The 15,300-nt window shown below is 49.9% G+C and overlaps 1 pseudogene; it reads right to left on the reverse strand.

The window, feature by feature from the left end:
* Positions 1 to 502: 502 nt before the first annotated feature.
* Positions 503 to 1,285, reverse strand: LOC123075595 (expansin-B7-like; annotated as a pseudogene).
* Between the last annotated feature and the right edge of the window lie 14,015 nt (positions 1,286 to 15,300).

Raw genomic sequence — 15,300 nt, forward strand, 5'->3', positions numbered from 1 at the left:
AAACTTCTCTCCACGTCATAATCTGCTTCATTGTACTTGTGCAATCAGTAGTATAACGGTATATTACTTAACTTGAACAGCAGCAGATGTCATGCTGGATACTGGGGTTTACAAAAGCTTGCACAATCTGTTAAGGATATTAGATGATTCACTGTGGGATGCTTTGAGAATAGTGTGCAATATATTTGAATGAGATCTGATTATGTGAACATAAATATTTTGATTAATAATACTAGAACTAATTCTCTGGATAGAATTTCTCCAGATCCCGCAAGCAAACTAACAGTTGCGTGAGAGATAGGTGCTGCCATACTTGTGTAAATTAAAAATGGTAATTTATAGCGCACAAACCAGCTGCCTCCTCCAGATCCCACAAACTAAAGTTGTCACGTATGTATGTGGGACGAGAGAGAGAATACGAAGCTAGCACACGACGAGACAAGGACACACACCGGACGTCACAAGCGACGTCTCGGCACAATAAATCCATGCACGTGTGCATGGACGTGCATGTTTTCCATGGGGATGAGCGAACGTGATCAATCAATCATCGAACTGGACGGCGGAGCTGTACACGGCATCTGGCTTCCAGTTGGCGGGGATGACCTGGTCGGCGACGAGCGACCTGCCAGACCCGTTGGTGAGGTCCACCTGCGCCACGTCGCCGTCACCATTCCCGTACTCCACAAGGATCGCCAGGTAGTTTGGGTTCGAACCCTTCTCCACGTGGAACGTCACGGACAGCCCCGTGTACTCGCACGGCACCCTCTTGAACTGCATGTCGATGATGCCGGCGTGGCGGAGCTCGTCGTTGCGGCCGTCCTTGGCCATGGCGCCGAAGGCGGTGCCGCTGAGGTCGAAGTGGTAGCGGGCGACGGGGTAGTAGTTCATGTCCGTGATGATCACCGTCTCGGGGACGCCGGAGCATGCCGGGTGAGCCTTGCCCACGCACCTTATCTGCAGGCAATAATGCAAGATCAATGCATCAGTTTGGAGCTGGAGAAACGGAACGACAAGCACGTACTATCAGTGTCCTTGAAGAGCGGCTCGTTGCCGCACGACGTCATGGCGTTGAACGGCGGCAGGTTCACGTTCTTGAACCCGCACGCGCCACCATTGTCGTCCGGCCCGGCGCCATCGGGAGCGCCGTACCAGGTGGCCCTGGGCTGGGGGTAGCGGGCGAAGGTGGAGGTGCGAGTCCAGGGCAGCCGCAGCAGCCATCGGCGGCGAGCAGGCAGAGGAGAGCGACCGCGACGGCGTAGGAGGAGGAGGAGGTCGCTGCCATGGCTCGCTTGCTTGCTGGTCTCGCTGGTTACTGATCGAAGGCTCTACTGTGGTGGTTAATGCCGTTGGGGAGCTTGCAAATTTATAGGCCAGCAGCTTAAGTGCTAGGGAGCGTCTTCTTGGTGTACCACTCGAGATCAAAAGGAAGGACGGAATGAATGGAGATGATCGACGGGTGGAGAAGCGGACGAGGAGCCGTGATTGGCAACCTAGCTTTGGGCCCTACCGGTTCACATGTGCATGGAGGGAGCCACTCAACCGGCTGCCCGTGGTGACGAGATGCATTTCCCTCGACTTTTAAAAATCATCTTCCGTCCCATCATCAATCATACATATATAGTACTACTCTACATTACAGGTACTTCCTCCACGTATGCAGCCAGTTTAGAATCATGCAGATTGCAGACCACATAGAAACAACTGAGGCCTCTGTTCTTGGCGTTTTGTTGTCTGTTTAAGCTACGTGTGCTTCGGCAGACGATCAGGACATGCATGTTAATTAAGGAAAAATCAGATGGTGGTTACAGGAGTACCCGTGAAACGGTATGTAGACGAGTTTCGATCCACTTGACATAATAACGAAACATCATCTAAAGGAGAAGACTACAAACTGTTGGAACATTTGTACAATCTGTCCATTACAAATTTGCAACGACACACTTCTCTCCACATCATGGTCTGCCTCAGGGTAGTGTGCAATCAGTACAACGGTGGTTGCAAATCATTGATTAGCTAAAGATCACACGGCACAACAAGTTTTTCATTTTCAGACCGTTTTTCCGCAAAGAAAGTGGAGAATGTTCAACAGAAGGAACAGAAGCAGACGAGTGATATTGCTGGACTGGATACATGAGCTTACAAAAGCCCGCACCAGGAACACACCAGCGGAGGAATTGTAGCCTGTTTAATAGATAAATGACCAGCCAAATTTGAACTGCCGAAATGTCATATATTTTGAAATAGAGGAAGTAGTGCGCAAAGTGTTTTTTACCGGTTCTGGTATGTACGGGTGATTCTCGCACCAATAGCATGCTGCCAGCTCAAAAGGTGTACATTTGTATTGCCCTACTTTCTCTATTTTAAGTCATCGTATTTCATCAGACCGGACCCACCATGCGCATGCAAAGGACGCATGCATGATCCTTCTCTCTTTTTACTGCTCATGGTACAGACTATGACATGCATGTCTCTGACATTATCTCTCCTCTCTCAATCTCTAAATCCATCACTTTTAATCCCCTTTTCACTATTTAGATTGTTCATATCTTCAAAAAAATTCGTTTTCAAATCTTTGTATATATTTTAACTCCTGGAGCCAAGACCTTTATAACAAGATCAATCTTGACTACATTCAAACAAGTTTAAATTTCAACATTTGAAATGAGTGGAATCAGCTTTCTTAATATAGTGAAATATGATCTTTGAATTGGGTGAAACCAAAATTTTAAAATGAGTGAAATATGTTTCTCTTACACATGACATATTTTTGGGTGTGAAATACGTGAAACTTGTTATTTCAAAATTTTGAAACTAGTCATGTAAAACATGCGAAACTAGTTATTTCATACCTTTTTAAAAAATGAGTGAAATATGTTTTACGAAATAAGTGAAATTGTTTTTTGAATTGAGTCAAATAAGTTTTTTGAAATATATGAAATTAGTTTTTTGCTTTGAGTGAAATCAATTTCCAAACGAGTGAAATCAGTTTTCCGCTCTGACTGAAATCCATTTGGAACTGAAATATGAAAATGAGTGAAATCTATTTTCTCAACTTAGTGAAATTATTTTTCTGAAATGAGTGACATCAATTTTTCCATATGAGTGAAACCATTTTTTAACATAGTGAATTGAGTTTTTTGAAATGAGTGAACCAATTTTACGAAATTAGTGTAGCCAGTTATTTGAAACGAATTAAATATGTGTTTTCAAATATGTGAAATCGGTGTTTAAATTGAGTTAAATTTGTTCTTTGACACGACCGTAATGTGTTTTCTGAAGTGAGTGAAATTATTTTTGTAAATGAGTGAAATATGTGTTCTGGAGTAAGTGAGATCTGTGTTTCAAAATGAGTGAATTAAGTTTTTTGAAATGCATGAAATCACCTTTTTGAAATGAGTGAAAACAGTTCTTTGAAATGACCTAAATATGTGTTTTGATACGAGTGAAATCAGTGTTTAAAATGAACAAAATTAGTTTTCCAAAATGAGTTAAATCTATTTTAGAATGAGTTAAATCTGAATTTTTGAACGACTCAATTTTTTTTCTTAAATATGAAATCACTTTTCTAAACAAAGTGAAAAAAGTTTTTTGAAATTAGTGAAATCCATTTTTTAAATGCCAAAGCGAATGAAACGGTAAAATTCAAACTACACTAAAATATATTAAATATTGGTCTTGTTTTAAAGATCTTGTCTTTAGGAATTCAAATATATAAAAACATTTCAAAATAAGACATTTATTTAAAAGATATCAATCGTTTAATAGCTAACAAGAAATTAAATGTTAGTCCTATAGGTTGAGTGGTTGATGTTTACTACACAACTTATTCTTGGAGACTCGTGTTGGGCCTCCAAGCGCAGAGTTTTGTAGGATAGTAACAATTTTTTCTCAAGTGGATGACCTAAGATTTATCAATTCGTGGGAGGCGTAGGATGAAGATGGTCTCTCCTAAACAACCCTGTAACCAAATACAAAAATCTCTTGTGTCGCCAACACACCCAATACAATGGGAAATTGTATAGGTGCACTAGTTCGGCGAAGAGATGGTGATACAAGTGTAGTATGGATAGTAGATATAGGTATTTGTAATCTAAAAATAAAAACTAACAAGATAACAAGTAACAAAAGTGAGCACAAACGGCATTGCAATGCTTAAAACCAGACCTAGTTTGTCGTTGGAGCAAAAAAAAAGCTACAACCGGCGACGCTCGGGGCTGTAACCGGCGAAATGATTTGCTGGAACCAGGGAACTGCTGGTGTTGCAAAGCAGGCCATCCAGCCACCCGATGCTGGAATCCGAGGCGCTAATTGCTGCTGCATGTGTAGCAGACCACACGGGGACAGATGTTGCAACTGTCGCACGATTTTGCTGGAACTATACACCACATAAGTTACATCCACGTTCGTCAGAGCTACAACTATTCACACGATATCTGCAACTGACGACGCCGTCGTGGACAAATACTACAGCCATACACCGCAGAAGCTACATCCATGTTCACCAGAGCTGCAATAGTTTTGCCGATGTTACAACCGTGTATGCCGGTTCTGCAACCGACTCGTCGCCTGCAAGGATACAAGTAGGAGCACGCAGGAGTTGCAACCGATCACCCTGAATTTAGCCAATGACCTTGCTGCAACCGGCGGTGAGCACCGCATTGGGGGCGGCAACGAGCGGGGCTGCAACTGGTGGCGGGGGTGAATGCCTCATCCATGCCCGATTGGGACTTCTGTCTTCCCTATTACATCCATGGCAGATGGAGAGCTACTCATACGTTGCAACAGAGGAGGTGAGAGATGCGGGCGTCGTGGGGGATTTTCCCATGTGCGTTGACCAAGCAGGTTGGGGAGAGATGGTTAAGATCCAAGGGTGTGGGGTGCTCTAATCTAACGGCCACGCGGCGACAGGCCGAGTTTTGAGCCAGTCGACCGCGCCTATTAGTGGCCCCAAGGACACGGGGCCTGCCTTGTTTCTTTTCGATCGCCACAGTATTTTCTAACAAGAAGATTGCTACAATTATTATTTTCCCAACAAGATTGCTACTTATTATCCCTAAAAAAAGACCGCTACTATCCCTAATTCCGCTATTCCACCTGACCAGTCGCTACGATCGCGAAAACCACGAGTGCCCACGCATGGGATGTCGATGAACTTTGATCGCGAAACTCCACTCTCCAAGCGCCGGACGCACACCATGGCTGAGGGCCTCCAGCTAGGTGCTACAATAGTTCACTCCACATCTCGTCATGGCCAAGCGCGGATCGACATATGTGAATCCAAGGTGTATTAAATTACTGTTCTGAAATTCAGCCATCTGTGATGTATACATGCTCGTTATTGTACTCACAAATTATATCGCTAATGTTAAAAACAATTAATCTTCCTCAAGTTTATGCCGGGCTAAAATGACGAGCGCTGAGGGCATACGTGGTAGTGCATCTATGACATGTGGACCCATCAGGAAAACACTTGGCTACACTCGGTGATGGCTTGTGGCGTGGGGCCCTCCACCGATGGGAGAGATCGAATTTATCTCTCCCCGCTTCTTCGCAGCGACCAAGAAGAAGAGAGATCCGGCGCCTCCAGCCATCACCGGCGCCGTCGTCGGCATTCACGAGGTGATCTTGGCAAGCAGCGCTGCTGGGGGCGGTAAGCAGCAGCAGGCGCGTAGCACTGACTGCGGAGAGGCGGTGAGAGAGACGGCCCAGATGGATTGCCACTGGGAGTACGGAGTCCGTCGGAGCCGTGGGCGGGGACGGTGGTGGGTGGTTGGTTGGCGAGCGCAGAGAGCAGTTCCTGCATGCCCCGCCTGCCGCGACTCTGGCCTGGCCTGAAGCAGAAAGCCCTGAAACCACCTAGCTGCGTGTCGAGCCCAATCAAAGCAAGAAGCACCGAGTAGTAGTAATCGCTGGGCCTACGTGGGTGCGGCGCCGTTGATTGCTAGCACTATATATATAATTAAGTAGGCAACAGCCAACAGGTGCACGCAGGCGTTGCTAACAGTCTAACACGAGTAGGGCCGAATCATTTTTACACGAAAGGCATACGGCCCGACTTTATAAATAAAGCCATAAGGCAGGTAACAATAGAATCACCGAAACGTATCAAACACACCCAAGCCCCAACGCTGGGCAAGACAACGAGGATAAAGTCATGGTACATGGCTCCCACGCCAGTACACGGCACGCAGGCCGGAATAGAAGGAACCAACTAAGCTAAAGACTCAGGCCCAAAAGAATCCCTCAAGCATCGTGCTCTTGTCTGCATAACTGAGACGCCGTGGTCCGGATTTTGTCGATCAGCATAGATAGCGCCTCTTGGTCGTCGGCCTTAGTCAATGATTTCCACTGCTGCAGGAAAGCACACGATTTAAATAAGCAGTCATCCGGTTTAGCCGGAAACACGTGCTCGATAGTAAATTTGTTCCTAGTAGTCCACAGAGACCAGCATAAAGCCCCAAGCCCACCCAAAAGATCCGTCTAGAAACACCGGAAAGGTTGGATGCCAGGCTACGCAACTCGGCAAAGGAGGCAGGGGCCCAAGACACATGAAGCCAGTCCCTCACACAACTCCAAATAAGCTTAGCCAGGTGACAGTGAAAAAAGATATGATCGGAGTCTTCCACCTCACCACAAAGAGCACAAAACTGGGAGCCCGGCCCGTTTCTCTTACGAATCTGATCAGCCGAGGGCAGCCGGCCTCGAAAGGCTTGCCACAAGAATTTTTTTATCTTAGGGGGAATACGGGCCTTCCAAACTTGGGAAAAACGACTGGTAGGTGTGCCACCAACTAGCTTAGAATAGAGCGACTTAACAGAAAACCGCCCAGAGGCAGAAAGCGGCTAGAGCACCGAGTCCCTAACCGTCGAGAGCGTAGGGAAGAGGGCAGTAAGACGTTGCCAATCTTCAAACTCTACAGGCGATAGAGAGCGACGGAAGGCCAGGTTCCATCCCTGGGAAGCAAGCTTCGCAATAGAAATATTAGGTTCAGAGCAGTAAGAGAAAAGGGTAGGGAAGGTCACCGAGAGAGGTGAATCTCCACACCACCAATCAAGCCAAAACCGAATAGAGGAACCATCCCCAACAACAAACTTAACAAAAGATTGAAAAACAGGTCTAACTTTGACCAGAGACTTCCAAAACTGAGAGCCACCACGCGGCAGAGCGAACATCGGGCTTGAGGATGGGAAATATTTAGCCTTAAGGATCAACAGCCAAAGGGGTTGATCCTCAGCGCTCATAATCTTCCACCACCATTTAATCATCAAGCATTGCTTCATGATGGAAGTATTGAGAATCCCTAACCCCACAAGGTTTTTGGGCCTGCACATCAATTTCCATTTGACGAAGCGATATTTGCGACGGTTGTCCGCAGCATTCGAGTAAAACGCCCCACGGTGTTTGTCAAAACCAGCATGAATCCCAGCCGACAAGAGAAAGAAGCCCATAAGGAACATGGGGAGGGAGGAGAGACAAGCATTAATTAGGGCCACTTTACCAGCGTTCGTATTATATCTACCCTGTCAGGGAAGGACCCCGTTTCCCACCTTAGTGACTATCGGGGCAAAATCTTTGGCATGTAGCACATCCGGGGAAATAGGCAACCCCAAGTATTTGAACGGATAGGAGCCCTGCTTACAGTTAAGAAGGTGGGCCACTCGCGCGGCTTCCGACTCGTCCACACCAGTCACAACTACTTCGCTCTTGGCAAAGTTAATCTTAAGCCCCGACATAGCCTCGAAGCAAAGGAAAATAAATTTGAGGTGGGCAAGGCAGGCCTCATTCATCTCGACCAGAATAATAGTGTCGTCCGCATATTGGAGATGGGTGAGACCATGGGGAATGAGATTAGAGCAAACCGGAGTATTGTGCCCAGTGGCAACCGCCCTAGAAAGGAGGCGAGATAAAGCATCTGCAACGAAATTGAATAGGATGGGAGAGGCAGGATCGCCTTGCCTCAGGCCCCTACCGTTGGCAAAGAATTTGCTAACCTGACCATTAACATTGATGGCAGTGTGGCCTCCCGAGACCAACTACATAATCCTATGGACGAGGGGCCCCTCGAACCCTTTGGCCAATAAAACTCTACGCAGAAAATGCCAACTCACCGAGTCATAGGCCTTCTCAAAGTCTAATTTTAGAATCACCGCTTTCGACTTATGAATCTTAAGATCATGAACGATTTGATGCAAACAGAGGACCCCGTCCAGAATGAAACGACCCTTGATGAAAGCCGACTGGAAAGGGCTAATGGTACGGTGGGCAATGGGGGAGAGACGAGTGGCTAACCCTTTAGCCGGAAACTTGGCGAAGCTATTAATAAGGGCGATCGGCCTAAATTGCGAGATCAAATCCGCGCCCTTGACTTTAGGAATAAGGGTAATGACAGCGTAGTTAAGGCGAGAAATGTCCACCGTACCCAACCAGAACCCTTGGATGATCGAACAAATGAGAGGCCGCAATTGCGGCCAGAATTTTTTGAAGAAGGGGATCGAGAAACCATCAGGGCCGGAAGCAGCATGCGGGTTAGCCGAGCTAATCACCTGCCAAATCTCATCATCAGATAAGGGAACCATCAGGTCCGAATTTTCGTCCGGAGAGATCTTAGACCCCTCACCCCAAAAGTCAGGACAAAGGCCAAGCCCAGGGTCCGGCTTAGAGCCGAGTAGAGTAGAATAGAAACTAACAATGTGATTCATAATGGGGGACTGGTCAGAAACTCTAACACCGTCAATCAACAGAGTGTCAATGAAACACCTGCGGCGTCTGCCATTCGCGATCGCAAAAAAATAGGCCGTCATAGCATCCCCTTTTAAGGTCCAGTTAAGGGCACCTCGTTGGCGCCAGTAAATCTCTGACTGTTGGTGGAGCAGCAACAGAGCGTCTTCCAGGGAGTAGCGAGAAGCCCACTGAGAAGGTGAGAGCCCAGATGTGTCAGCAGATAGGTCCAAATCCCGGATTTGAGATTCGAGGGACTCCTTGTCTCTACGCAACTCGGCCGCCCTATTCCGAGACCACCCCCTTAAGAATTTACGCAACTCATAAGATAGCTTGTGCCAATCATCCAAGGGGCCAAAGGAGCGGTGAGGAGAGGAGAGAAGATTAGTGATCTTAGAAGCCACCATGTCGCAAAAACCCTCCACAACAAGCCAAGAAGCATCAAACTGGAAACGGGAGGGAGAAACAAGAGAGAGGATACCCGCATCCAGGATCAGGGGAACATGATCAGAGCCCACCGCAGGCCTAGCCTTAAGCAACGCGCGAGGAAATAGCGAGTCCCACTGAACAGAAACAAAAACCCTGTCCAGCACCGACCGGACAGGCGAGGATTGATGGTTAGACCAGGTGAAACGCGCCCCCACCCTAGGGAGCTCACGCAACGCGCAGTTACTGATGAAATCATTAAAAGCATTGGCAAGAGGCCAGGAGAAATTAGGATTATTCTTGTCGGCCGGAGAACGTAACAAATTGAAATCACCCCCAATTAGTAGAGGAATAGAACATGTTTCAATCTTAGTCGATAGTTCGTCCAAAAAGAGAGGAGCAAGCGTGTGATCCGCAGGGCCATAAACCACCATAAATTCCCACAAAGTGTTGAGCTGACGATGATGAACCACACAGCTAGCCCAAAAGACGCCATGATCAAAAGTAATGAAATCAAAAACGTCCCGCTTGGACCCAATCAAGATTCCCCCAGAGTGGCCCGAGGCGGGGAGAAGGTGCCAATCAAACCTATCCATCCCAGCTATCGCAGAGAGTTCAGAAGGGGAAAATGATTCCTTGAACGTTTCGACCAGCCCTAAAATGTCAATATGTTCACCACAAACCAAGTCATGAATCTGGTCACGGCGCCCCCAGCACCGAAACCACGAATATTCCAGAATAGAGCTCTCATTTGAAGGAAAGGTTTTTAATACGGAGACTCGATCTGCACGGAGCCCCACAAGGCTTAGATCGCTTGGGACGCCCCACCTTAGCAAGGACCGGGGGGGGGGGGGCGACGACTGGCCACAACCATTTGTCGCCTCCAGCCCCCCGGCTTGGCCCTGAGCACCAGCAGGACCAACACCTTTCGCGGCCTCAACGGCCTTAGCAATGGCAGCCTGGGCTGCCTCATTGGCCCTAATGACAGAAAGAAGGTGAGAAGGGGAGCTCATCCCCGGTATCGCAGCCACCCCAATATCAGACATGATATGCAGCAAATGGTCATCTGACAGAGCTGGTAAAACAAGGCGAACAGGGGAGGCAGGGAGAGATGGTTGGGCAGACGAACCTGAAGGAGGGAGGTCCTTGGCCGCGGCACGCCGCTCCGCCCGCACCGCCACCGAGACGCCAGAGTCGCGCACACGCCGACCCTTCCGCGCCGTGGATGCCGGAGAGTGCAGCACAGGGGAGCACCGAATCGGCGACGCCGGCCCAGGGCCAGACCCCGAGACGGAGCCCAGGTCCTTGTCCAGACGCCGAGCCAGACCCGTTGCCGACAGCTTGGAAGTGGAGGAGGCCCGACTCTTAGTCGAAAATTTCCGGACCGAAGACTTCTTCTTCTTCTTAGTTGAGGGCTCGGTGGAGCGCAAGGGGGAAGCTGGAAGGTCCTCGATCCCAGAGAAGGAGGGAGACTGTGGGCGAGTAGGCACATTGGAGCAAACTCCAGAGATGGGGTCCCCTTACCAGCACCAGTGGCACGAGAAGCCAAGTCCTCCTTCTGAGGGTTAGGGGCAGGGGCATTGTCCTTGAGCAGCTCGCGTTCATCCGAATCCAGCTTATCCCATTCAGACTGTGTGAAACGCAGATTAGTTCCTCGACTTGGGTTCTGCCCCCCAGCCGACCCATCCCCCTGTGTGCCATCCTTGTCCTGGTCCGAAGGTTTGGAAGGAGGAGGCGGGGGTGGAGGGGGAGCACGGGGTTCTGCACCCTCCACCCGAACCCGTAGTCGCACACCCTCAGGAGAAGGGAAGACATCCACAGAGCCATGAACACAAACGGGGTCGATGCACCAGACATTGAGACGAACCGGGCCAACCTTGCCCAGGGATTCCGAATCCACCTCCATGGGCTTGCCAATGAGCTTACCAAACGCCATCATGAACTCCACAGATCGAAGCCCTACGGGCACGTCGTCAACTAGCACCCAGATCTTGCTAAGCGGGCCCACCGCCTTGGCACCACAAGTAGCTGCTTTGACAGAAACCACAAGCTGGTTGAGGGGGAGGGTAAAACTGGTGCACGAGGAGATCATCCGTAGACAGTCCTTAGAGGAAAAAACCACTGCGAATTCATACTCTGAAAGCTGGCACACCTGCCAATCCCAGCCACCATCGTCCCAAATTTTCAAGCCATCCAAGAGGGTCTGCGGAGAGATCAGCTGACCACACACCGTGACGATGGCCGCATTAGAGAGGGACGGCGCAACCATCACCACAGGAACATCAGCATCTAGAGCGAAGAAAGAACATCCGGGAATACCCAAGCCAAACTGGATGAAAGAGGGAATCTTGGTACGGTTACGACAGTCGACAGTGAGATGGCCGTCCGAGCGGCAGATGAGGCAGAAGGGTGGATTAGTGCATCTAGATTGGAAGTGATTCGGGCGGTGGCACGCAAAGCAAGTCAGGGTCGGTGAGGGGCCCGAGGAGGCAGGATGCTGGCGAGGAGGGGGAGGCGGTGGCGGCGGCAGGATGCCATCGCCACGGACCGCAGAAGGGGGACCCGAAGCAGGAGGAGGGGGGCGCCGATCCCCGGCGTGCGAAGAGGAGGAGCCAGGCCCGAAGCGCGGCCCCGAGCGAGAGGCACCGCCCGCCGCAAACGAGCGGGGAGGGGGCCGAGGCGGAGGGATCGGGCCCCTGGCCGGAGCTGGGCGCGGCGTCGACGAGGAGGAACCACCGCCAGCCGAAGCAGCAGCGGCCTCCCACGGATCCAGCCCCGCGCAAGGGACCGCCGACCCAGATCTGGCCACGGAGCGCTCCGCCCCCACCTCCCACTCCTCCCGCTCAGAAGGCAGCACGCGCAGCGCCCGCTCCGATTCGAGCTTGGACCGCAGCTCCGCCTCATAGGCCAGATCGACCCCATCGCCCGGCGACGCTTCACGGGCACGCTTGCTACCCGAAAGGGCCTCGGAGGAGGAACCCCGAGATTTGTCCATGGCGGTCACCTCAGCGAAGGAGAGAAGAAGTGGGGGTGGGGAGGGAGCGGATCTGGAGAACTGGCGGATAGGGCGACGCACCCTGCGGATATCAGCGGCGGACGCCGGAAACCCTAGGAAGGGGGGGGGAAGCGCCGCGACGCACCCATAAATACCCACAACAGGCCAGGCCAGAGAGGGCCGAGTGGGCCGTAACGGGATCGCAGGCTCGGGAAGGGGGCGGACGCGGAGCAGTGGCCACAACCAACTACCCCGGGCCCATAGACGAGAGGGGGGAAACGACACGAGGGACGACAGAGCCGGGGGCCTGGGCGGCCCAGCTCGAGACGATCCAGGCACCGCTAGGCCCACGAGCTCACCAAGGCCCATTTCGACCAAAGAACAGACCGGATCTAGGTTTTGGCCACCGCCCGCCCCCGCACACACCGGCGAAGCCGCCGCCGCCGCCACCGGCCCAGGCCGGCGAGGAGGAGGGCGAATAGGACAAGCGACCGGAGAAGCACCAACACCCAAATCCAACAGGCCGGCGGACGGGGAGGAACCGAGGATACCACACTCAGGAGAGGGTGCCGGGCCCCGTCCCGCACGGCGCCGTCGCCAGCCAACGCACCACCACCCAGACGACCCAGAGGGAAACGACACCGGCCGACCCCTGCCACCCGGAGCAAATTTCCGGACGTGGCCCGGCGCCAGCACGGGCGGCACCATCGAGACCACACCCGACGAGGCATCCTCCGCCGAGTCAGAATCCGACTCCACAGAGTCGCCCAACACCCAGAAACGCGATCCGGGGAAGGACGCCGCCGAAGAGGAGCAGGGAGAGCCATCCCGACTCGCAGAAGACGGGGGGGGAGGGGGTGGCGGGAGGGAAGGAAGGGGAGGGGGGAGGGGGGAGCCATGGGCCACGGCGAGGGCAGGGGGGAGGAGGGGAGCGGCACGCGAGGGGACGAAGGGGGAGAAGGGAGAGGAGCCATCGATAGTAGGGCCGAATTAGTCAAGTTTAAGAACTTCATTTGCTCGGCTGAAAATTAGCACAAAATCAGCCTAGGATTAGACTCTTAAGTTTAATCAGCAATCAACTCTTATCCATCATCCACACCTATGCTCTACAAAGCTAAGCTACAATACCAATCACTACCTTTAAAAAATCATAAAGAGTTAAAAAAAATTTAAACTTTTTTGTAACAAAGATGACCTAGCGTAATACTCGGGGTGAAAAGTTTCACAGAGGAATAACTCTCGTGTTATTCAGCGGAATTTTTTTTGCAAGTCCAAAATAGGGAATAGTAACTTTTATATGGTATCAACTTTTTTGGGTCTAAAATACACGGAAGTCATGCCTTCTCGAAACATTTCACCTGAGTATTACGCTAAGCCGTGTTCGTCACAAAAAAAATCAGCAATTTTTGACTCTTTTTGATATTTTCAAATCTTTTCATTATACGACTCCTCACTCTCAGAGAGAAAATTGAGTTATGTCTCAAAGGTTGGTACTTTTGAATAATTCACTGAAGGAGTTGTAGGAGAGTGGGCCAAGTCACCACTCTTCATCCATACCAGATACCCTATGAGATACCCTATGAGATTCACTGAAGGTTGGTACTTCTATTTTCTTCTTTGTGCGTTTTAGAATCCAACATTCCAAAAGTATATTTCAGAAATCTACTCATGAATTATGTGTCTAGACATGATCATGTAGTCATATGCTTAATAGGGCCAGAATTTTAGTCTCGTCCCGGCCCCCAAAATCTCAGGCCGGCCCTGGGCATGATATCGGCTATACCACTAGTAAATTGTACCTACAAAAGTTGAGCTTTTTAGGGTGATTGGCGAGTTACGACTTGTAATTTCGTGTAACTCCACCTTTAGTTTTTCTTGACCGCCAGATCTGGAAAATCAGTTAAAGAATTATTTTTTGGTCAAAAGGGTAGAATGGTCCTCCAATCCATTCCGCAGGAGAATTAGCTAGCTCGCCCGTCCCCCACGCAAATCATTCTGTTTCTGGTCACATAGCCGCCGCCGCCGCCCTTTCCACCGTTTCGATCGAGAGATCCCGCGGCGGCCCCGCTCGAGGCAAGCACCAGCAGTCCTCCTCCCCGGTTTAGCTCCTGCCACCAGGGTTCTGGCCCAACGCCAGGAACTGCTAACTGACCGCTGCCGCGCGCAGAGCCCACCGAAGTCTCCCCCGCCCCACTGCCCACTGCAGCGCCTCCCTTCTGTCAAGCAGCCGGCGAGGCGAGCACTCCATGGACAGGTACCTTTCCCTCCCCTACCCCCTCGGCCCGCGCGTTGCTAGTCGGACCATCGCCGGATGTCAGGGGAATTTAACTGCAAATATATATTGTGAGCAGTCGGCGACCTTACGTAGTGCAGCTGGGAATCCTTAGTCCACAGTAGATTATTAAATTTGAACTTGGATCCAAAGTTGCAGCATGATTTAGTTTGCATGGTTCTGCACCTGCATATTGTAGCGGATTTTAAACTGTTTATGTGATTCATTTTCACATTTAGTACCCCGTGGACAAAATTATTTGCTGCATTCAAGATTACTGCTTTTGAAGTTTGTGTATGATAAAAAAAATTAATGGATGGGGTATGATCTTGTGCAGAAGAGACGGATCAGTCATAATGTGGCCAAGTTCAAATTTGTTTCCCTAGACCTACTTCTGTGTTGGGCCTTGCAATTGGCCAATATATAAGATGCAAGTCTGAACACTTGTACTGCTCATATCCTGTTCTACTGTTATGATGTTGAGTTATGGTCATTCTTTTTGGTACATGGAGTTAGTCGAATATTCTGATTCCGGTTTCAGTATTTTGTTGACCGACTGTAGAGGGAAGGATGCTACTGGTGAGGAAGTAGTCAAGCCTTATACTCTGACTACACTGGATTCTAACATTCAATACTTTGAGCTTGTTTTAAAGGTAATTTATCGTAAACATGTTCCAACCCCACTGATTGTCTATATTTGATTCTGATGATAAGAAGACTATGTGACCACTTGACTAGAATAATTAGCTTCATTGTACACCATATTATTAATTCACTTCTGAGACATGCTGCAACCAAATAGTTCTGTCAGAACATGACAAACCATCCACAATTATGAGCAATTCTATCATGTCAAGTGTTGTGTTATGATTGGTTGCCATGAAAA

Source organism: Triticum aestivum, chromosome 3D (assembly GCF_018294505.1).
Source record: "Triticum aestivum cultivar Chinese Spring chromosome 3D, IWGSC CS RefSeq v2.1, whole genome shotgun sequence".
NCBI lineage: Eukaryota > Viridiplantae > Streptophyta > Magnoliopsida > Poales > Poaceae > Triticum > Triticum aestivum.